Genomic DNA, 23,306 nt, shown 5'->3' on the forward strand with positions numbered 1-23,306 from the left:
TTTGCAATTGTGTGCATCCATGTGTACATATATTAAACTGAAAAGTAACAGTAGCATGGAAAACGTAGAAGATGAAGTGTAAAAATAGTACTTGAGTTTCTAATTACCAGTTTTTAATTAAGAAAGCCACAAGCAAATTATAAACATCCAGTTTATAGCATTGCACTCTTAGAGGCTTACACTCATGAATATGGTAATTTTTTATTTTATGCCCTCTTGAGATGTCTTGTTAAAAACATTTTATTGGTGATCCTAAAATTCAGTAAATTTGAAGCCCTTGGCACTTTGTAGATAAAGTTCTTCAAAAAAATGTCAGCAATAAATATTGGACAAATATAAAGAACATGCACATTTTCCCAAGTGGGTACTTTTTTTTTTTTTTTTTGCAGTTCTTATATTCAAGTGATGACACTGCAGTTCAGAATGTGAATGCATATTGATATTTTCTTCCAGAAACTGCATGGGTTCCTGGGAGAATACTGCTCCCCCAGAGTTATTTTTATGCAGGCACCTGGAAATGGAGGCATACTTGCTCCGGCTTGCAGAGTTGTTTTGGACAATCAGGTGTACATATGAGCAAGTGGTCTTTATTTAGAGCAATTAAAATTCTCACATTCTCCTCTCTTGACATGCAATTACTAGGGCTCTGCTGTTCCCACTAATTGCTCTTGCTGGGGACATTGGTGAGAAGCCAATGATTTTGATGGGTAGCAGATTATCATTTTTACTTTGCTACCTGAGAAAAAAATCATTTGCAAAATCCCATGTGTAATTAGCAAGACTCATGATTAATTGTCCTGCAAAATTAGCTTCACTGTTGCTTTTATTTTACTGCTTCAAATATTAATTAATGTTAACTCCTTTCCTTCAGTTCCAGCTTTTGAATATTCAACATGGCTTTGAAAAATTGTCAAGGTTTCTACTTGCATTAGCATGCTAGAGCTTTGATTTCAGGAATAAGTATTCTGATTTAAAAGATCACACTTGGGTCATAAATAATTTTTATAGGAGGACAAACAAAGCATCAGAGCATCATGGGAAGGCATTCATGCACTAACTGAAAGTAAATTGTTTCAATAATGATTCATTCCCGCGTGCTTTTGGGGGGAAACATCAGCAAATATGCAAACCATTGCATTGTTTGGGGCTAAAAACCATTCCCCAGTGACAAGCAATCTACACCAGCATTTTTCTACCTGTAATTATGTGGTGGGTGAGGCTCAGAGCCTTGGCAAGAAATCATAGACCCTCTGGTTTAAAGGAATCACGAAGGTTATCCTATCCAAAGATTCTCAGTCCTGGGGGCACTAGAATAGCTGTGACTTTTATGAAAATTACAGATTCCTTAAGTTCCACTACAGACCTAATGAATCTAACCGTATGGCACTGAGCCCGGCAATATGTATTTTTTCAAAGTTCTCCAAGAGACTGGTGAACGTCTAGGTTTGGAAGCTATTGATCTAGTCAAACCACCTAGATGCCTGAATTCCCTTTATAACATATGGGCCAAGTGATGCTTGAATACTTCCAGTGTCAAGGAGCTCACTCTGTCACCCTTGAAACTATCTTTAACCTGTGTCTTATCTTTAGCGTTGATTCCTTCTGTTCTGTTAACTGCAGGTGGTTAATTTTGTGGTGCAAGACTGCAAATGCCTCTTGCCTATGTTGCAAGAGCAGTTCTCCATCAAAATGCTTGGAATTTGACTGATGGTATCTATCACACTGACATGGTCAAGGTTTCACATTATATCTAGACTCCTAGGAAAGAAACCAGTGCTTGCCCTTTCCTCGTCAAATCCTTTGTGCCATCTGGTGCAGGGAGGGCACTCTGGTCCAGAGCACCGGGCATTTGATTGCCGAGATGGGTGTGAGCCCAGCTGCCACTTCTCCCCCCTGCCTGCCCTGTCTGTCCAATCACCCAGCCCTGGAGCAATGGCTCTTGCATATCTCGTGGAGAAGGTTTTGCCTGGCATCTTTTAAAGCTTTTATTATTAGTCTTTGTTTTCCACCGAGATCTCTTTTGGTGCAAGATTCTCCTCCCTCAAGTCTAGGGTCAAGGAGCCACAGAGTGGACTCTGCTTTGTCTCTTCCTTCCCTGGCTTCAGGGGCCTGAAGGTGTTTGCATTGAAGATCTCTTGCTTTTCCTGGCATTGAGCAGATTTTGCTCTGGATACAGGGTTCAGGTGGGAGTATTTCCAGCAGGTAGCAGAGAATGGGGTGCCTTGGGGTTGAACATGAGCTGTTCAGACTGTCATTCTCAGAGCTTCCCTGACAAACAGATATCCAGACAGATTAGAAAAGATTGTGTGGAAGTTGCTACTCCCACCTGCTGTGTGACCCTGTGGATATTACTTAACCTCTCAGTGCTTAGTTTCCTCATCTGTAAATGGGGTCAATAACAGCACCTTTCTCATAGAGTTCCAATGAGGCTTTAATGGGTTAAAACTAGTGGTGTTTAGAACCATTCCTGATACACAGTGAGGCCTAAATAAGTGATTGCTGGACAAATAAAACTAAGTGCTACTTCCACATCTGTTTAACATAAATTCATTTTAAATCCCCAAATACTACTTCCCGATGAATATTAGGAAGACAACTTATAAAGAAATTGGTAACTGGATGCAGGACCTAACAAAATCCAGTCTTTGCTTATATTCTAAGGAGGCAGAAGTTCTCATTTAGATTTAATTTCTAACCTGGAAAACCTCCAAGAATATAGTCAGAAATCATATCTGGGCCTGAAAGACTACACATTCCTTTCTTACCAAAGTGGTTCAAAAGTTTTCTTTGCCCCCTTTAAGTTGGCCTTATGAAGGGAAGGTGACCTCTGTGTGGTCGGCCTGAGAACCTCCATTTTTATCGTTGATATAGTTTTTGTTCTCATTTCCTACACACTCATTCCACCTCATAGGAATGAATTGTCCCTTGACTTAGAAGCTGAATGAGAGCAAGACCCTGGCTTCTACGGGAGCCAGGATAGGTTTGTTGAGGGGCTAAGAGAGAGTGAAGGTGAGTCAGGGTAAGGTCCTGGCTGAATACTGCCCACTGACAGACCACTAGTACTGCGGCTTAGGAATCACCTATCAAAACGGCAGGAGGCACCATGAGATATTATCTGCTGTAGAAATTTCCTCCTTAGCAATCGTCCATTTATGTAGGGTCCGGCTGATTTTTTTTCTATGTGTATCATTAGCCGGTGTTTCAGAGAGGTGAAGATAAGTACATAGCAGCATTCAAAATAACTCAGAATTTCTGAGAAGCGGCATTTGTATATAACAACTCAAAAAAAATGGATTTGGCCCAGGATGTGGGGTGGTGGGTACCTGTGTGAGGAGATATGAAGGGACAGCGCAACGCATGCATGGTTCATGTGCACGTGGGTCCGCAGCTGCTTTGACTTACCCCGCCTGGCTTCCCAGTAATTGCGATAATACAGAAAACAGAGGTCTTGACTATCTGGGGTCATTAAAGGAGCCGATGCCCCTCTCTCCCCACCCCGGAGGGAGGGAGTGTTAGCTCGGGTGCTCTGGTTAAGGAGCAGCTGAATGAGCTGCCTCCTGCCTGTCAAATACCCCTCCTCCCATCCAGCTTCAACCAGGCTTCTGGTGTCCTTGGGTCCTCTGTCCCTGTACCAGGGCTGCTTCCTGCTACGACCAGTCTTGCAAGAAGAGATTGAGGTTGGCATTGGATCAACAAAGTCTTTTTTAGTTTAAAAGCAGAGTGAGAAAATGTCTTCTGTAGTTTTCAAGGTTTGATCTCACTTTTAAAAAATTTACCTTAACTTTTATTTCTTTATTTCTACACTATTGATAACGCCAATGGGGCTTCTCACTGACTGTTGGCAAATGTTTGCAATGCCAGGATAGAGAAGATGGGTTCACGAAATTCTGGATTTCTGCCTGGTTACCTTTGGTAGATGAATTTGAATTGAGTATGCCATCGTATGGTTGGAGTTTTACTGCAGGTGATAAGGTGGAGAAGAGTAAAAAGAGAGGGACTATCTTCTGATTGCTTTTATCCCATTCACTTTTCAATTCCAAGAAACTTGAAGCTAAGAGATTAAAAGAATTAAAAAACCAACAAACAAAAAACTGGACGAGTCCAAAACTTATTTTGGCCTTTCCGTAGATTTTTATACTTTTCTGCGGCCAACTTGGGCCATGGAAATGTTTATTTTTAGTGTTTCTAGTGAAGAATAATCCCTTATACACACCAGTCACCAACAGTAATGCAGTGATGTAGTAGCAACATGGGCTTCTTCCCCATAAGTTAGCTTGGGGTCAGGGTTACCTCTGGTTGGGGATAGCTGGCAAACAACACATTTGCAGGTAAGCTGTTTAGTTTTGAAATGGCTTTGACATCGTATTTACTGCTAAGTGAAAGAACTATAGGCCAGTTGTTAATATGAGAATTATAGCCAGGAGATGGCTCTAACACAACACTAACGGGAAGTTAAGGCCTGCAGGAACACTACATAAATAGTGTTCCTCCTGTATTATGTTAATTCTTAGAATAATCTCACAGCAACATTTCATCATGACATTTGCATCTATCTATACAGCCTCGTGAAGTCTTAGGTTGATTCTTCAAGTACAGAAATATGTTCTTCTTGCCTGTGCCTGCCAAAGTAAATAGAAATCAATGGAAGGCAGCAGAAGTGCTGAAGTCATTCCAATAAGGGAAGTGCTTGTTAATTTAAATTTTGCACTTGACATTGGTAAGGACTAATAGCAGGAAATAATGTCCTACACTGACTTCTAAAGTCATTTTGGTCATCACTTATCCCACATTTTTTTGTTGTTGCAAAAATAGTGTTATAAATAAGAAACACATCTAATTGTGATAGGTCATTAAAATAAGGGGAAAAAAGTTTTGTATATCTGAGTGATATTAAGTCCTTGGAAAACTTTTGCACGAAAGGGATCTTTTGTCGGTGGATTGAATGACCTGTGTGTGTGTACATGCACACATATGCACATACCCATGTGTATGCATTTCAGAAACTTCAAAAAGCACCTCCCGCTGCTTTCAAAACCAGGCAAATATGTTTGAAGCCTGGTGGTAATTTAAAATAGGAAGATATACGCAGAGGTGAAGGTGGCTACACAGGAAATTAGAAAAGTCTTGGCTTCTCTGAACAACATGAATGTGCCATTGTATCACTAAATAATTGGAGAGGTGGGTCTGTGATGCTAAGCAGGTGTCCATAAATCAGAATAAATGTTAGTAATTAATTGTTATTAATGTTAATAACAAAGGGTTTTAAATACGCTAACGTACTTTTCCTCAGTTCAGTCTTTTAGAGTTTACCACTTGTCATTTCAATCCTAAATAGACTGAGAAGCTAAAGCATTCTTGAGGCTTTTGTGCTAGATCAGTAGAATATGATAACCTAGAATCCATCTTCTCTTTTTCCTGAATACAGATCCTAACTTTAGAAAAAAGTTAGATTCCTGGTCTGAGCTGAGGCATCCCACATGCTGTTGGAACATCCACTTCAAAGCAGATGCTTTTTAAAAAAGGAAACACCCAGTTTGTCAATCCTTGAGGTGGAAGTTTTAGATTGCATTGTTCTGTCATGTTCGCCTGCTGCGCTGTGGGTCCTTCTGGCTCCATACCTGACTCAAGAAAATCAACTTTGTTAGGTGGACTCAGACATCTGTTCTCTCTCCATCTCTTTCCCTTCAAAGATAGCTGTTAAAGAATAGCAGAACTATCTAGATTCATTTCTCAGATTTGTGGGAAAGCCTGAGTCAGGCACTTTGCACCCCACCACACCTCCCCAAGCCTGCTGATGAGGATTGTTACTGTTTAATCCATATACATTCCTGTAAAGGAGCAATTCTGGAGGGAAAGACAGGCTATGCATTCGCCAAATGGCTGGGAAGAGAGACCACAGAAAATAAATAGCCTAGCATTTATTCTAGGGCTCTAACCTGGAGCAAGGACACAAGCAGAAGGAGGAGTCTTGAATCATGTGTGGATGAAATCAAGATATGGAATTTGCAGTGAGACTGTTTCGTAAGTGGACACAGAAGAATCTAAGGCTAATTGCCACAGATGAAATTCAAAGCTTAGCAAACACAAGGAGGCATTTATTCTAACTCAGCAAAGTGATAGCAAAATATTTTTGAGAATAGGGTAGCAGTCAGAAAATATTTCATAGCTAGCTTGGATCTACAACCATGAGATGGGCCTAATGGGTTGAAAGGAAGCAGATTATATGCTCTATTTTCTGTTGTACTCTGGTTTTTGGTGCTCTCCCGCGTGCCATAGTCATCAGTTGTCCAGAGGAAGATGCTGTATAGACCACACCACCATTAGATGGGTGTTCAACTAGCTAACAGAATACAGCCAGAGTGGTTACCCCAAGACCAGGTCAGCATGACCCAGAAGGCAGAGGAAGGTGAGGTTTATGAGTATTGGGCTGAGCTCAACTCTTGCTTAAATGTTTTAGGAATGATCTTCTTGATGGAAAAGAGAGATAGGAGAGGAAACTCATTAAACTTGCCAAATATGAGATGTAGCTAGGCTGGCTCCATGCAAGCATGACAGAAAAAACATTTAGGGGTCATAATGTGCTTACTGGAATGCTATTCAGCCTTAAAAAGAAGGAAATTCTGCAATATGGAACAAAGTGGATGAACCTCAAGCATGTCACGCTAAATGAAATAAGCCAATCACAAAAAGATGGATGCCACATGATTTCACCTATAGGAGGGTCTAAAATAGTCAAGTTAATAGAATCAAAGAGTAGAATATAGTTTCCAGTGGCTGGTGGGGAGAGTGAACTGGGGAGTTACTACAGCGGGCATAAAGTTTCAGTTGAGCAAAATGAATTAGTTTTAGAGATCTGTTGTACAACATTGTAACTGTAGTCAACAGTACTATATTGTACTCTTAAAAATTTGTTAAAAGGATAGATCTCAGGTTAAATGTTCTTGCCACAATAAAATAATTTTTAAAAATAAGCTAGCAGCATAGCATTAAAGTGAAGAAACCATGTGTTCTGTTAAAAATTTGAAAAGACTTTTATTGTGAAAGATAGTGAGGTTTAAGCTGATAGCTTTTGAAGCAAATGCGCATGGGTCGTGTGGGTTAACAGGGCACAAAGGGCATGCAGAGAGGACCCTGTTTCTCCACTCCTGATCCGATTTCACTGAGTCTATGTCAGAACGTTCAGAAGCTACCTTCACAGAACCCTCTGAAGGACCAGTTAGACACTGGCCACCTCCCTAAGTCTGGGTCAGGGTGAGGGTCTACACCATGGCTTAGCTTTGTTTTGTACTGAAGATTCTCCTGCAGTACAAGTTACCATTCTGGAAACATTTGGAAGAGTGAAATGCCACATCTCCAATTTCTAGCAATATATTCGTCTGCCATCATTTGGCCTGGAAGCTTAAGCAAGACCACTTGGAGCCAGACTTCAGAGTGATCTGTCTCTAAGGAATAACTTTTATATCGCACTGTTCAGTTTTGTAATTCTTAACCTACTGTAAATTCTCAACATAAATCTGCAGAGAGACTTCACTGTCCACATCAAACCCTTATAAGGCTCTATTTCTGCTCTTATTTCGGAATCTCCTTTCTAATGGCTAGACACAGACAGAGGCAAAGCAAGAAGTCCAGACAGTGCACCAATGGGTTAAATCATATGTCAAAGGTACAACCATAACGTATTATAAGCTTTTCATCCCATAATACATCACTCGGGAAAAAAATATTAGGGGCAGCTTTTCTGATTCATCTTCCTGGTGTGAAATGATCACATCTCCGGTATTCATGTCTTTCTGCTTCAATTAAAGCAGTCATGCTTGCTCCCTTAGGAAACTATTAAGGGTTATTGCCCCCTTTGTTTCACTGCTAATATTCAGTTTCTCTCTTGGTTTCCCGTTCCCAATACATCTTTAAAATTTTTTAAATTCTCTATCTGGTTTTGCTTCTCAGCACAAAATACAGTTTGAACTACTCTTTGATGAGATGGCTGCTGATAAGATATAACTTGTTTAATGGACATCGACAAGTGTTTATCGTCTCCTGTGTGCTAGACACATTGGGTGGGTGGGAGTGGGCAAAAGAAATACGAGGTGGCTCATGTTCCTAGTAGGGAGAGAAGATGTCAATACTCAAAACAGCTAGGAAACAATTCATATCAATACAGAGCGAGACACTTGATTTCTGTCTGGCCAAGTAATCAAGAAATCTAAAATGAAAAGAGCAGCCCTCTTAAGAAAGTCTTTCTAGAGGGGAGTATAAAACATTTCTTAGCAGAGAAGAGAGGGGAAAGCATTAGGGGTTGAAAAAAATGGCCTGAGTATACAGGGAAGAAGGGTCAGGAAACACAGGTAGAGATGCAGATGGAGCCCATCTGACGAAAGGGGAGGGCCTTCTCTGCTGGGAAAGTCAGCTTTAGGCACTTACTGATGGGGATGCTGGACTGCAGAGCTGAGGGGGCACATATTGGATTGACCAAAAAGTTCATTCGGGTCTTTCCGTAGCATCCTACGGAAAGACCCAAACGAACTTTTTGGCCAACCCAATATTTAAGGCAGGGACGCTGGAGTTTCCCTAACAGGGAACAAATTGCAATGCAAGGAAGAGTATGTGGATTTGTCCAGCAATGGTGTGCAGTAATCCATGGAAGAGGAGACAGCAAGGGAACAGAATCATAGGTGTTTGGACCAGATGTCCGTTAGCATTCCTTTCAGTCCAGCCTGGAAGAAACAATTATACAATTCTACGCTAAGGGAAGTAGAGAGAGACTGACCTAATTCGAGGTATCGGTAAAGGAGTCATAGAAGAGGTGACATTTAAACTGGTTTCATGGAGATGGTAGGAAGAGACATTTCAGGCAGCAAGAATAACATAAACAAAAGCACAGAAGGATTGGAAAGCGTGGAGCCATATGGAGAATAGCTAGAAGTTCAGTTTGCTGTGTAGGGGGGTGCTGTGAAAAGGAACCCTGGGGTAGGTTAGCATGGGGAGAATGCTGGGTGTTGGAGCTGAGAGTTGTAAGGAATCTGAGATTATCTCAACCAGTTCCCCTGCCCATCTCCATGATCAGAGCCCTCTTTCCAACATTTCTCATATGGCTAGCCTATTCTTGAGCATCAAAGCTCACAGGATGCTCACCATCTCCCAAGAGAACCCATGTCATTAGAGAACAATTTTAATAATTAGAAAACTTCTTCACATTGATCCGAAATTTGTCTTCCAATATCTTGCTTCTATTGATCCCCCTTCTGTTCTCTGAGGTGAACAGAAGAGGTATCAGCTTGTGAAAACTTGAGTTTCCAGATGCCAGGCTGAGGGGTTTGGGCTGAAATCTGTTAGCAGTATCTCTAGGAATAGGGAGTAGACTTCTCAGTTTAATGGAAGCATTAGAAGTCCCTGAAGTTTTTGAGTAGAAGAATGTTGGAGTCATCTCCATCTTGAGGAAGATCGACATGACAGCTGTGTAGGCAAGAAAGCCAAGCAGGGAAGAATATTTTGGAGACAAAGAAGAAGACTATCTAGAAGGAGAGGTGGAAAGATCTCTAAAGTGAATGCTTAACTCAAGTATTGAGCAAACTGTGGGGTTGTCTTTGGGATTCAGTTTGGCCATTTCAAAAAAATGAGGAAGTTGGACAGGTTGCCTCAAGGGATATTTTCAATTCTACCATTTTGTGATTCTGAGTTTTGGGAAATGAAAGAGACATTTACAAAGTAAGAAGAGTTTGCATTACTGTAGGTAAAAACAGAGGGGGCCTGAAATGGGAATGGGAAAAATGTTGAATCCAAGAAAAATGTTGCAGAGAAGACTCAGAAGGCTGAGATGACAGCTTGGCTCTCTAAGCCAAAGGGAAAACAAGAATTAACTGTAACTCAACTCCTGGGTTTGGGGGCAGGGTGTTTCTAAGAGAAGGAGAAGAATAAAAAGTTAAACCATGGAGGATGTTCTAAGTGTGAGAATGGGGAGAAGCCAGTGAAAGGGAGAGAGAAAGAGCAGTCAGCTGGGTAGCAGGAGAGCAGTATTATGGAAGGAAAGGAAGCAAACAGTAGAAGGAGAAGGAGGTATTCAATACACAGCAGAGGTGGGGGTGGGGAAGGTCAAGGTTAGAACTAAAATGCTATTTCTGGAGGCACCTGAAGTAATAGGGCTGGAAATCAACTTGTAAGAAATTAAAGATGTACATTCATTCAACAGAAGTTTATTAACCACCAGTTAGGGGCCTGACACTGTTTTAGGTATGGGGAATATAGCAGTAGACAAGACAGATGAAGAAATAAATAAGAAAAATGCCAGGTAGAGATAAGTGCCAGGTAGATTACAACAGAGTGATGTGACAGACTGGCTGGTTATTTTAAATTGGGTGGTCAGGCATGGCCAAGTAGGAAGGGCAGTGTCGACAAAGATACATGTCAATGAAGGCCCTGAAATGGGAAAAAATTGGCGTGTGTGAAGAACAGAAGAAAGACCAATGGGTTGGAGAGTAGAGGCACTTTCTGAGAAGGGTATGATATTATATCAAAGAGGTTTTCAGAAGCCAGAAGAGGCCAGGGTAAGGAATTTGAATTGTATCTCAGGTGTGTTTCTGGGTGTGGTGGGAAGTGATGGTAGGTTTTAAGCAGGGGTCTGACATGATCTGATGTACTTAAAAGGTTATCTTATCTGCCTCATGGAAAATGACTGTTTAGAGACATAGCTGGAAGTAGGATCCAGTTGGTAAGCTATTGCAATAATCTAGGTAAGAGCTGATTGTGGTTTGGACTAGGGTGGTGGTGGTGGAGATGAAGGGGAGGGGAACGATTTGGGATGTGTTTTAGAGGTAGAGTTTATGGGATTTACTGATGGATGGGGGAAGGAGGAATATATTATGTTTAAATCTTAAAGTCACGTATGTTGATTTGATCAAAATCAACAGAACAAATTCAAATCGCTGTCTCCAGTTCAGTTTGATTCAGTGATTATCAATGGAGCTCCCACTATGTGTAAGACGCCATTCCAGATTCATTTATTTGTAAATATAAATATTTACAGAGCACCTCCTAAGCCCCAGGTGCTGTGTTGGATACTACCGATAAAATTTTGGGCAAGACAGACAGTTCTTCCCTCAGAGGTCTTGTGGTTGAGTGAGGGAGATAGTTATTTATCAAATACTCACACAGTGAATGCATGACTATACATCATAAGAAGGGCTAAGAGGAAAAAGTGCACAATGCATTGGAGCTTAAAAATAGATGGATCTAATCTAGCTTGAGTGGTCAGGAGGGCGACCCTGAGAAGTTGACATTTGAGCTATCTGAAGGATGATGGTGGAGAGAACATCATGTTCAAGGGGTCTGTGGCAGGAAGAAACATTGATTCAAGGAACAGAAAGAAGGCCAGTGTGGCTGGAGTCCAGAGAACAAGCAGGAGAGTGATGATGCTGGAGGGGTGGTGAGTCAGGTCAGATCATGCAGAGCCTCATGGACCTTTGTCAAGGATTTTGATCTTTATTCCAAGGGCAAGAAGAAGAAGGTGAAGTGATTAGGTTTTTAAAAATCTCTTTGGCTACGGAGTTGAGAACCGATTTGGAGAGAATCTTCACATTTTTAAAATCTGTTATATTCATGAGTATCACATCTTATTTCAGATAAAGTTTATGAGCATCCTCAGTCTGCAGATATTACCCTGTCCACATTTTTCTTTTCTCACAACAGAAGTCCTGATTCCTCTTTCCCACACTGAAGAGTTTTCATTCACACTGTGTAACATCACACTGTGTAACATCACCCTGGAGAAAAGATAAACGTTTATGAGGTAGCAAGTGTCACAGCTTGTGAAGATGCAGCATCTTTTGTTTAGCTGTTAAAAATAACACACTTTTTACATTTATAGAGATCAAACATAAATAGAATGTTTTATATGTAAGGTGCTAGACAGTTTATCTCTAAAATGCTGTAATCTCCTATAATCTGGGGTCCAGTGCTGGGTTCTCTGTGCACTTTGATTGGTGATTCCCACCTTCTGGTGGGTGGCTCTTCCCTACCACCATCCCTTCCTTCTTTCTCTGAGGATCTTCACATTTAGAATTTCTAAGGGAATGCATGGATTGGCTAAAGCCTGAGTCTCATGGGCTGCCTTGGGGAGGGGATGGTGACCAGAACAAAACTGGGGATCTGTTAGAAGGCAAGGAGAAGGAAGTGCATGCTGGGCAAGCAGCACCACAGTGTCTCCTGGTAACCTGTCCGTGTCAGCACATCTAGAAAGACTACATTTTTTTCCCAATGGCTCCATAACGTTCAACTGTATTGATAGGTCATACTTTAATATTTAGCACCTCTCTATGAGTGGACATTTAAGTTGTTCCAAGTTTTTACTATTGCAAACAATACTGCAGATTGGAACAACCTTGAACCTCGATCTTAGCTCTTGTGAGATACATAGAAGCAAAAATGCCAGGTCAGAGTACATGAAAGTTTTAAATTTTAATAGGTTATGATAAATTTTCCTGAAAAATGTGATGCCAGGTTTGAGCATATTTGAATAGTCCTGAAGTAGTGCGTAAGACCAGAGCTAGGAAGTCTGACCTTATGACAGCCAGTGAGGAGCAGGGCAGTGATGCAGGAATGAGGTGCTCGGTTTCTGATCTCCCGTGATGGTCTTGTTCAGAGTTTGCCTCAAAGCTGGTAAGCCCCAGGTGGGAGGTTGGCTGACAAATCCTTTTGTTAAGTAAATCCCTGAACTTCGGGTGTACAATCACACAGAGGAGCCGAAGCCTTCTGAGAAACCACCTCCTAGGAGCTAGAATCCGGAGCAGGTTTGCCTTGCTTAATCCCTCAGTCCTACTCTCTGAGGATCCTGGCAGTATTCAACAAAGCTAACCTCTCCATCCTTCTTGAAATGCTTTCTTTTTTTTGATTTCCATAACAACACACTCTACTATTTTTCCTTTTCCTTCACAGGCCATTGGGTGAGCTCCTCACCTTTTGTTGATGCTCCTCAGATTTTGATTCTTGTCCCTCTTCTTGTTTATCTCCAAACTCTCTCCTTAGATCACCTCTTTCCTTCCCATGTCCAGTATCTTTTATATGCTGACAACTCCCCAATTTTTCTTGTCAGCCCAAACCTCTCCTCCGAATTTCAGAATCATATACCCACAAATTAAACTTGTCCAAAGGGACCACTTAATTTCCACTTCCAGTCTATGCCCTCCCTTACCCAGTCTTTCCCATATGGGGAAAAGGCACTCTCATCCACCCAGCTCCTCAGGCGAAGGACCTAATAGTCATCTTGGAGTCACCCTTTTCTTCACCCTCTCTATAGAGTCTGCCAACAAGACTAGTCTAGTCCATTTCCAAATGGAATCCAACCATTTTCTGCCTCTTCACTTTCCCACCCTAGTCCAAGCCACCATCTCTTCTCACGTAAACATCTGCCCTCTCATCTATTCTGCACAGAGCAGATAGATTTTTGTAAAACGTAAACCAGATTGTGTCACTTTCCTGCTAAAGAACTGCCCGAGGATTTCTGTTGCTCTTCGGGTAAAAGTGTGAATGAATTACCTTGGCCTCCAAGGCCTGGCACCACCTGGCCAGGACCTATCTCCAGCAACCACCTCCTACCACTGCGCTGTCAGCTGGTGTCAGCAGGCCCCACCTCTCTGCTTTCCAGTCAGCTCCTCCGCCTGCCAAGCCTCTGCACATTTCAGGGCCTATTCACTTGCTAGGAACTTTCCACTCTCTGGTCTTTGCTTAGCCAGCTCCTTTGCCTCCCTCATGTCTCAACCTAAGTGTTGCTCCTCGGATAAGCCTTCCCTAAGCACCCGACATAATACAGGTTCCCTGTATTTGGCATGTACCTCAGCCCTTTGTCTGTTTCCTTCATACTAGTTATTGAAGCTTGCCATTTATTTACTTGTTTGCCGTTTCAGCTCTAGAATGGGAATTCCATGAAAGATGGCACATGTATGTCTTGTCCACTATGGATTCCTCAGTGTTATAGGGAGCAGTAAATATTTGTTGGATGACTGATTAAGAGTCCTATTCATTGGTCTTCTTCTGCCAAACAAAAGCCTCATGTCCCTGTGATAGTGAATCACTGGCAGCATCACTCTTTGCTGTATACCATGTAGAATATAGCATTAGTTGATTTTCTGCTTTTACTCTTTAAGTTTCCAAAGAGACAGCATCCTCTTTAGCTGTCTTGGCTGTGAAATTGCCTATTATCTTTTGGGCTTCATCAAGTCAGAGACTAGAAACGCAACCAGGTCTTTTTCTCTGCACAATGTATAAAAACCACATCTCAAATAATGTGCTGTACCCTGAGTTAATTTTTATCAAGTGTATTTTCTTTGATTCTGGACCTACGTGTGCTTTACCATGAAAACATTTAATTAGCCTTAAGGAAGATGTACAAAGGTCTTTGAACGCTTGGAGTGAAAAAAGCAGTGTCTGCTCTTGTGGTGTGAAGCTCACGCTGAGGCAGGGTGGAAGTCATTCCCTCAAACAGCCTCAAGGAAATGAGACAGGTCTCTGTGTCTGGGGCTCTTCATGTTCTTTCCTTGAGGCAAGAACACTCCTTTCTCATCTGAGAGCTGATCAGTACATTCAGTGCTCCATCCCTCCCACCTCTTCAAGACTGGTCAAGCAGTAGGTATCTGATAAATTAATCATGACCAGCTATCGGCTCTTTGAGGCATTGAAATCTACTAAATTTAGTAGTTGGCAGGATAGCAAATAACAAGAGTCCTGTGACTTGGGGCTTGACCCTCTCCCACTTCTTATTCTTAATCTTAATCTTATTCTTAATCTATAACCAAAGATTTGCATGTTTACCCTCACTCGCCTCCTGGATTCATGAGCTCTCTCTCCCTTTCTCTCTGCCCACACATGTGGATTAGGATGGAGGAGGAGAAGAGGAAGAAAGGGTGAAATCCTTTGTGATCTGAGAAGACATTATGAAAGTACAGTACTTATGGAAGAACTACATGAAACCTTTCCAAACAAAGTAAATCTAGCTTTTAAATGTTATCTGTTAGCACAACATGGACTCCTACCTCAATTCCAGCAGCCTGTAAAATGTCATTATCCTCCTAAACCAAAGTCCATCATTTTTTGGACATATGAGGGCTCTGATTAGCCTGATTTTATTGCACATTAAAAAATTTGAAACCAAATTTGTCCTAACAATGGCCTGTCATATTACAAAGCTATAGTCATTAAAATAGTGAGGTATTAGAGTCAAATCAGATAAATAGATCAGTCAAAAGGAGAGGGGCTTCCCTGGTGGCGCAGTGGTTGAGAGTCTGCCTGCTGATGCAGGGGACACGGGTTCGAGCCCTGGTCTGGGAGGATCCCACATGCCGCGGAGCAACTAGGCCCGTGAGCCACAACTACTGAGCCTGCGTTTCTGGAGCCTGTGCCCCGCAACGGGAGGGGCCGCGATAGTGAGAGGCCCGCGCACCGCGATGAAGAGTGGCCCCCACTTGCCGCAACTAGAGAAAGCCCTCGCACGAAACGAAGACCCAACACAGCTAAAATAAATAAATAAATAGAGTAGCTATTAATTAAAATAAAAAAAAAAAAGGAGAGAGCTTATAAACAGAGCCACGCATTATATCAGAGATAACATTGCAAATCACTGAAGAAAGGGTATAGAATAGACCTACCCCATGGGAAAAAAAAATGAGATTTCTACTGTATATCATATGCAAATATAAATTCTAGATGGATTAAAGGCCTAAAATGTAAATCACATTACTCTAAACCTATGTGGAAAACAATTTTTTTCTTGGAGTGGGAAAGGCTTTCTTTAATAAGATACAAAAACACGCACTATAGAGGAAAAGGTACTTAAATTTGACTATAGCAAAATTTAATTCTTTCATATGGCAGCAAACAAACAAATAAAACCCATTATAAACAAAATTAAAATACAATCGAACAGAACAAATGGCACTTTTCTTTTTATTGAGGTATCACTGACATATAACATTATATTAGTTTCAGGTGTTCAACCTTAAAATTATATATATATACATGATCATCATAATAAGTCTAGTTAGCGTCCATTGTCACACATAGTTACAATTTTTTTCTTGTGATGGGAATTTTAAGATCTACTGTCTTAGCTCCTTTCAAATATACAATACAGTGTTGTTAACTATAGTCACCATGATGTACATTACATCACTATGACTTATTTATTTTATAACTAGAAGTTATAACGTTTGACCACCTTGACACTTTTTTCTTTAATAAATAAATGGTGAGAAAACAAGGGGGAGGAGGGCTGTTAGGAACTAAAAGAAATTTAAGAGACGTAGCAACCAAATGAAATGTGTGGACCTTGTTTGGACTCTGATTCAAAGAAACCAAATGTAAAAAGATGTTAGTGGGTTGGTTGTGGAGATCTGTGTACTGACTGGTGACTAAGTGACCATAAAAAATTATTGTTAATGTTTATGGCATGATAATGACACTGGTTACTTTTTAAAAAATCCATATATCTTAGAGATGCTATTGAAATATTTATGAATGAAATGATACAATGCCTGGCATTTGCTTTAAAATAATCTAACAGGTATGTGGAGAAGAGAATGGGGGTGGATATATAGATAAAAGGAGATTTGCCATATGTTCTTTTTTTTTTTCTTCCAGTTTTATTGAGACATAATTGACGTACAGCACTGTAGATGTGTTCTTAATTATTGAAGCTGGGTGAGGGGTATGTGGGAGTTCATTACCTTCTTTTCTTTTATTCACATTTGACATTTTCCATAATGATTTCTTTAAAATACAAGCAATGGATTTATAGCTATGCCTGGCCTATAATAAACATTCAACAAATGTTATCTGTTATTATTATATTAATCTTTAAAAAAGACAAGTGACACCTACATTGCTGGTGGGAGTGTAATTTGGTATGGCCTCTACAGAGGATAATTTGGTAATACCTATTAAAATTTAAAAAACACTTAGCTTTAACTAGTACTTCTACTTCTGATAATTTACCCTACCGGTATTTGTATATGTATAAAATAATATATGTATAAGAAACACAAGTTTTAATAATAAAAAATTGGAAGCAACATAAAGGTCAATCAGTAGAAACTAGTTAAATAAATTTTGGTCCAGGAAACACAAAAGACCCCGAATAGCCAAAGCAATCTTGAGAATGAAAAATGGAGCTGGAGGAATCAGGCTCCCTGACTTCAGACTATATTACAAAGCTACAGTAATCAAGACAGTTTGGTACTGGCACAAAAACAGAAATATAGATGAATGGAACAGGATAGAAAGCCCAGAGATAAACCCATGCACATATGGTCACCTTATCTTTGATAAAGGAGGCAAGCATATACAGTGGAGAAAAGACAGCCTCTTCAATAAGTGGTGCTGGGAAAACTGGACAGCTACATGTAAACGAATGAAATTAGAACACTCCCTGACACCATACACAAAAATAAACTCAAAATGGATTAAAGACCTAAGTGTAAGGCCAGACACTATCAAACTCTTAGAGGAAAACATACGCAGAACACTCTATGACATAAATCACAGCAAGATCCTTTTTGACCCAGCTCCTAGAGAAATGGAAATAAAAACACAAATAAACAAATGGGACCTAATGAAACTTAGAAGCTTTTGCACAGCAAAGGAAACCATAAACAAGACCAAAAGACAACCCTCAGAATGGGAGAAAATATTTGCAAATGAAGCAACTGACAAAGGATTAATCTCCAAAATTTACAAGCAGCTCATGCAGCTCAATAACAAAAAACCAAACAACCCAATCCAAAAATGGGCAGAAGACCTAAATAGACATTTCTCCAAAGAAGATATACAGATTGCCAACAGACACATGAAAGAATGCTCAACATCATTAATCATTAGAGAAATGCAAATCAAAACTACAATGAGATATCATCTCTCACCGATCAGAATGGCCATCATCAAAAAATCTAGAAACAATAAATGCTGGAGAGGGTGTGGAGAAAAGGGAACACTCTTGCACTGTTGGTGGGAATGTAAATTGATACAGCCACTATGGAGAACAGTATGGAGGTTCCTTAAAAAACTAAAAATAGAACTACCGTACGACCCAGCAATCCCACTACTGGGCACATACCCTGAGAAAATCATAATTCAAAAAGAGTCATGTACCAAAATGTTCATTGCAGCTCTATTTACAATAGCCAGGACATGGAAGCAACCTAAGTGTCCATCATTGGATGAATGGATAAAGAAGATGTGGCACATATATACAATGGAATATTACTCAGCCATAAAAAGAAATGAAATGGAGGTATTTGTAGTGAGGTGGATGGAGTCAGAGTCTGTCATACAGAGTGAAGTAAGTCAGAAAGAGAAAAACAAATACAGTATGCTAACACATATATATGGAATCTAAGGAAAAAAAAAAGGTCATGAAGAACCTAGTGGCAAGACGGGAGTAAAGACACAGACCTACTAGAGAATGGACTTGAGGATATGGGGAGGGGGAGGGGTAAGATGTGACAGGGTGAGAGAGTGTCATGGACATATATACACTACCAAATGTAAAATAGATAGCTAGTGGGAAGCAGCCGCATAGCACAGGGAGATCAGCTCAGTGCTTTGTGACCACCTAGAGGGGTGGGATAGGGAGGGTGGGAGGGAGGGAGATGCAAGAGGGAAGAGGTATGGGAACATATGTATATGTATAACTGATTCACTTTGTTATAAAGCAGAAACTAACACACCATTGTAAAGCAATTATACTCCAATAAAGATGTTTAAAAAAAAAAATTTTGGTCCATCATTATAAAAGAAGACTGCAGCCAAAAATAATAAATAAAATGAAATAAAATGGAAAAGAGAAGGAGTGTAAACTGATTTAGAATGATCTTTAAGATATCTTTAAGTGAAAAAAAGCAAGATGCAGAATGAATGTGTAGTATGCTATCTTATGAGTTTACAAAAAGTAATTGTAGACGAACATAGAAACTATTTTTTTGCATATGCATAGAACTCTTTGGAAGGGTGCACTAGAACATTGCTTTTCTCCAAGAAGGTAAAATGAATGGGGGGGGAGGGTAATAGACCTAGAAAGATACTTTTCACATTGTACTCTTGTAACTCTTTAGGTTTTACCATGTGAATATATTACCAATTCAAAAATAAGAAAAGAAGATTTATTTTAAAAGAAGATGTATATCATATGCAAAAGATTACTATCCAAGGTACATGTGAAACCCTTACAAACTAGTAATAAAAATATAATAATCCAATAAAAAATAAGAAAAGGATATGATAAAAGAAAACTGCTATTGACAATAAACCTATGAAAAGATAATTAAACTTACTAATAGCCATGGAGATGAGAAATAAAACCAATACTTAGCCATTTTTTTTACCCATTCAATTGGAAAAAAATTAAATGTCTGATAATATTGATATCATGTATTGACCAGTATGTGGGGGAAATAGTCCAGTCACCTTCTGCTGGTGGGAATGTAAATCAATATAGTCTCTTTCAGTCTTTTGGCAGAACCTAAGTAAAATAGAAATTGTGCATACACTAGGCCCATAAATTCTACTACTGAATATATTTCCTACAAAAACGGTTGTATGTGTGTACAAAGAGACATGCACAAGAATGTTTGTTGCAGCATGGCAGAAAATAGTGAAAAACTGGAAAGAACCTAACTATTCATCAGTAGTGAATTGGAAATGTGATATATACATAATGGAAAGAGGCGAAATAGATCTACATACCTCAACTTGGATAGATTGCCAAAAACCTAATGCTAAATAGTGGGGGAGAAAAGCAAGTTGCAGACACTATAAAGAATGATGTCATTTATTTAAATAACAAAATACATATAGAAAGTAATACTATATATTACTTGTTGCATACATAAGTGTATAAAACATATATATTTTTAATAGATTGGAAAGATCCACACCCAACTCATGAAAGTGGCTTTCTTTCCCTTGGGTGTGGGTGTGGGAGGAGTGGACTGGTTGAAAGGGATGGAATTTGGAATCTGAAACATATTATTTCTTTAAAAAAAACTTGGAGGAAAATATGACCAGATGTTAATAGTTGTTAACTCTGGGAAGTATGAGTGTGAGAGTTTAACTTCTCTGTGTTTTTTAAATTTCCCAAGAAAAGGGGTGGGGTGGGAGAAAACTTTGTCAGGGAAAAAGAATCATATAGATTTCCCTTTGAGCTTTGGAGGACCCCAGCAATGTGCACTTCCCTTTGTGAAAGGAAGAAAAACTGAGTGAGTGCTTAACTTTCCCTGGAAAAAACTTTTGCTGATGACAGCTCGTTTCCCTTCTCCTGACTTTTCACCCCATCCTACACCACAGACAGAGCCAAGAGCATTCCGAGGAGAAAGGCAGCTACTTCTAATATGGGGAAGTTAAGGCTCAATCTGCCCACATGGAATAGTGTTTGTGAAGAATAAGTAATTTCCATGAAGATGACTTGTAGGTTTTAAATTAAACTCAACCACTCTGTGTGTGTATTATTACTAGTATAAGTAGTACTGGAAAACTTTCTGTATCATGGGGAATAAATAATAGAAAGTGGCTTAAGATGTGGAACCAAAGTCCCAAAGAGTATATGCATTTTAAATGACATTCTGAGAGAGTAAGCAATCCTCCCAAATTTTCCAAAAGAAAATATTGCCAAAGATTATTCAGAAATTGTTCAGAAAAGAAAACATTTCAGACAATGTGACATTGACAGGCCAGTAAACATATTTGGTGTAAAAGGCCTTCTATTTACATGGGCTCCTTCTACTGTACCCATGAATAAGGCTGACCTTGAACAGGGGGAAAATGACACCCCCAACTCTTGTGATACAATGTGGATGGGGAGTGAGCACAATTTGGGTGTTAGGGTAGAAAGGCCATTATCTGGGCCCATCATTGATGCTATACTTGAGCCCAGGTGTGAACAAGAAGAGCACAGAGCCTTCTTGGAAGAGGATATTTGAGGTCAGTGAGCATCAAATAGCACCTTTTCCTTTTTTTTTACATTTTGATAAAATAGTAGTAGCTTATTGCACCAGTTGGCGACCACCATACTCTGCTGTTATCCCCTCGATGACAATGACGGAACTGTACATCCGTTCAGTATTCAGGAATGAGACTTGCTTGTTTTGACACCATTGTTTCTGTGAAAGAGAAAGGAACTAGACTGGAGAGGATAGTCATCAATTGGCAGAATCAGTTAAGAATAACAGCAGCCCCAGTGTGTGTCATTTGGGAGAGGTAAAACCTTGACTAGGCCCTGGAACTCATCAGGAAATGTTAGCCCAACTCTTCTTCCCTTAACTCGGACAACATCTGGTCTCATTTCCACGCCTTCTGTGTACCGAGTTGAAGGGAAGCTCACCCCCACCCACAAATCACTTAACCTCTTAGGATGCCTGATACTAAAAAAATAGTATGTTAGCAACCATAGGGATTCCTATTTGTAGAGATAAGTCTTTGCTTCTTACTTAAGCCTTGATTTATTGTCTTTGGTTGTTTGGGGTAGGGGATGGCTGATTTTTAACAAGAAGATAAACTTACAGCTGGAAATTCTTTTAAGCCATAAATACCACTAACTTGCCTGGTCCAGGGAAGTTCAAATAAAGACACTGGGATTCAGCAGCTCCTGAAATGTTTTCCTTCTTTTCCCATTGGCCAGGAGAAAGACATGTCCCACCATCAGCAGTGTAGGCGCCAGGGCCTGACCCAGACCTGGATACTTAAACCATTCAGAGCTCCTCTTGCAAAGAAAGGAAGCAGAAGATGACAAATTGGTCTACACCATTTAACCTCCAAAGGGGGCGCATAACTTTACACAGCAATCTCTGATGGTTTCCTTATCTGCTTTATTTAGTATAAACACTGTCCTTCTTGAGTCCTCCCTGATTCTCCTTCAGGCTCCAGGGATTAATTCTGTGTCATTAGCTGAATTCACCTCCTTTGTTCTGCTCCCTAACATTGTTTCTGTCTTCCCTCTTAGTCTTATGCAGATCCTGGAAGATATCAACTCCTAGGGCTAGTGCAGCATCTTATTCCCCTTGGCATCTACCACTGCATGGAGCACAGCACCTATCACCTAGTAGGTAAGCGATAAATGCTTGTCCATTGGCCAACTCTGTAGTCCCAGCACTGTCTACACATTAAACAGCTGGGGGATCTTTAAACAACAAATGAGAAATGCTGCCCTGGTGTCACCCCAGACCAACTAAATCCTGATCTCTGGGTGTGGAGCCCCAGCACTGGCACATTTGGAAAGCTCCACAGGCGATTCTGGTGCATGAAGAAAGTTGGCAACTACTGGGTTAAATAACCTTGCTTTACTTGGCTGTGTTCTGTTTGCTTCCAAGTTTGGAAGAAACCTGTTTGAATTCTTTCAAGGAACAAATATCCCAATCACTGAAAAGATACCAGTGCTATTTCATATGAGAGTAGAATAAGTTTTCTCATCTGTAAAATGGGGATAATAGTAACTACATCTTAAGATTGTTGTAAAAAGAATATGACCTGATTTATCTAAAACTCTTAAAATAGTATCTGGAGTATAAGTATTTGATAAATACAGTCCAATATGAAGAAGAGGGTGATGTGTTTGTTGTTATTATTGTTGTTTTCTTCTTTGGTTAATGATACCAGTTTCGTCCCAGACTAAGCTCCCAGAATAGTTTTTGACTCCAGTCTGTCCTTTGCCCTGTCCATCTCATCCCTTGTCAAGTCCTGTTCCTCAGACCCTGTGCTGTCTGGAACCTGCCCCTTTCTTTTCATTCCCATTGCCCCAGTGCTAATCCTTGCTCCCTTTCCTCTCTCTCTCGGATTATGGCTGTCAACCGGTCTCCTTGCCACTGATCTGTCTGTGTGTCAGTCATCCCTATATGGTTCTCAAATTGCCTTAAAGTCAAGCTGTGGCTGCCAAGCTTAAAACTCAACCTATATCCTCATTGCTGTGAAAATTCAAACCCAAGTTATATGACTTGGGCAGTTTCATTACTTTCTCCAAGCCTCCCTTTCCTTATGTTTAAATGGGGATCATCTAATAAACACTTTCTGCTCAATAGGGTTGTTGGTGAGAAAGAATATTCTAGAATAACATCTAGAAATCTACATGGCACATGATAAGGGCTTAGTAAATGTTAACTGTTATTATTATTATTGTTATTATTTAATAACATTAATATGTTATTACTGAAAGTTACCAGCAACTCTTGCAGCCATCCTAGATGCTGGCCATATGGAAGTCCTTGCTGTTCCCAGACCACCCCCCTGGATCAGGCCTCTGCTCCCATTGCCTTCACCTTTGGAATGCCTGTTACCCATCT

At 40.2% G+C, this 23,306-nt stretch overlaps 1 long non-coding RNA gene across 1 annotated transcript in view; it reads left to right on the forward strand.

Annotated features, from left to right (window-relative positions):
- The window catches only part of LOC137764849 (uncharacterized), a 377,089-nt gene extending 355,013 nt beyond the window's left edge, over window positions 1–22,076 (forward strand). The window contains exon 4 of the long non-coding RNA XR_011074074.1: window positions 21,974–22,076. This is a non-coding gene — a long non-coding RNA (uncharacterized lncRNA). The remainder of the gene's footprint in view (window positions 1–21,973) is intronic.
- Window positions 22,077–23,306: the final 1,230 nt, after the last annotated feature.

This window comes from Eschrichtius robustus, chromosome 5, assembly GCF_028021215.1.
Source record: "Eschrichtius robustus isolate mEscRob2 chromosome 5, mEscRob2.pri, whole genome shotgun sequence".
Lineage (NCBI taxonomy): Eukaryota > Metazoa > Chordata > Mammalia > Artiodactyla > Eschrichtiidae > Eschrichtius > Eschrichtius robustus.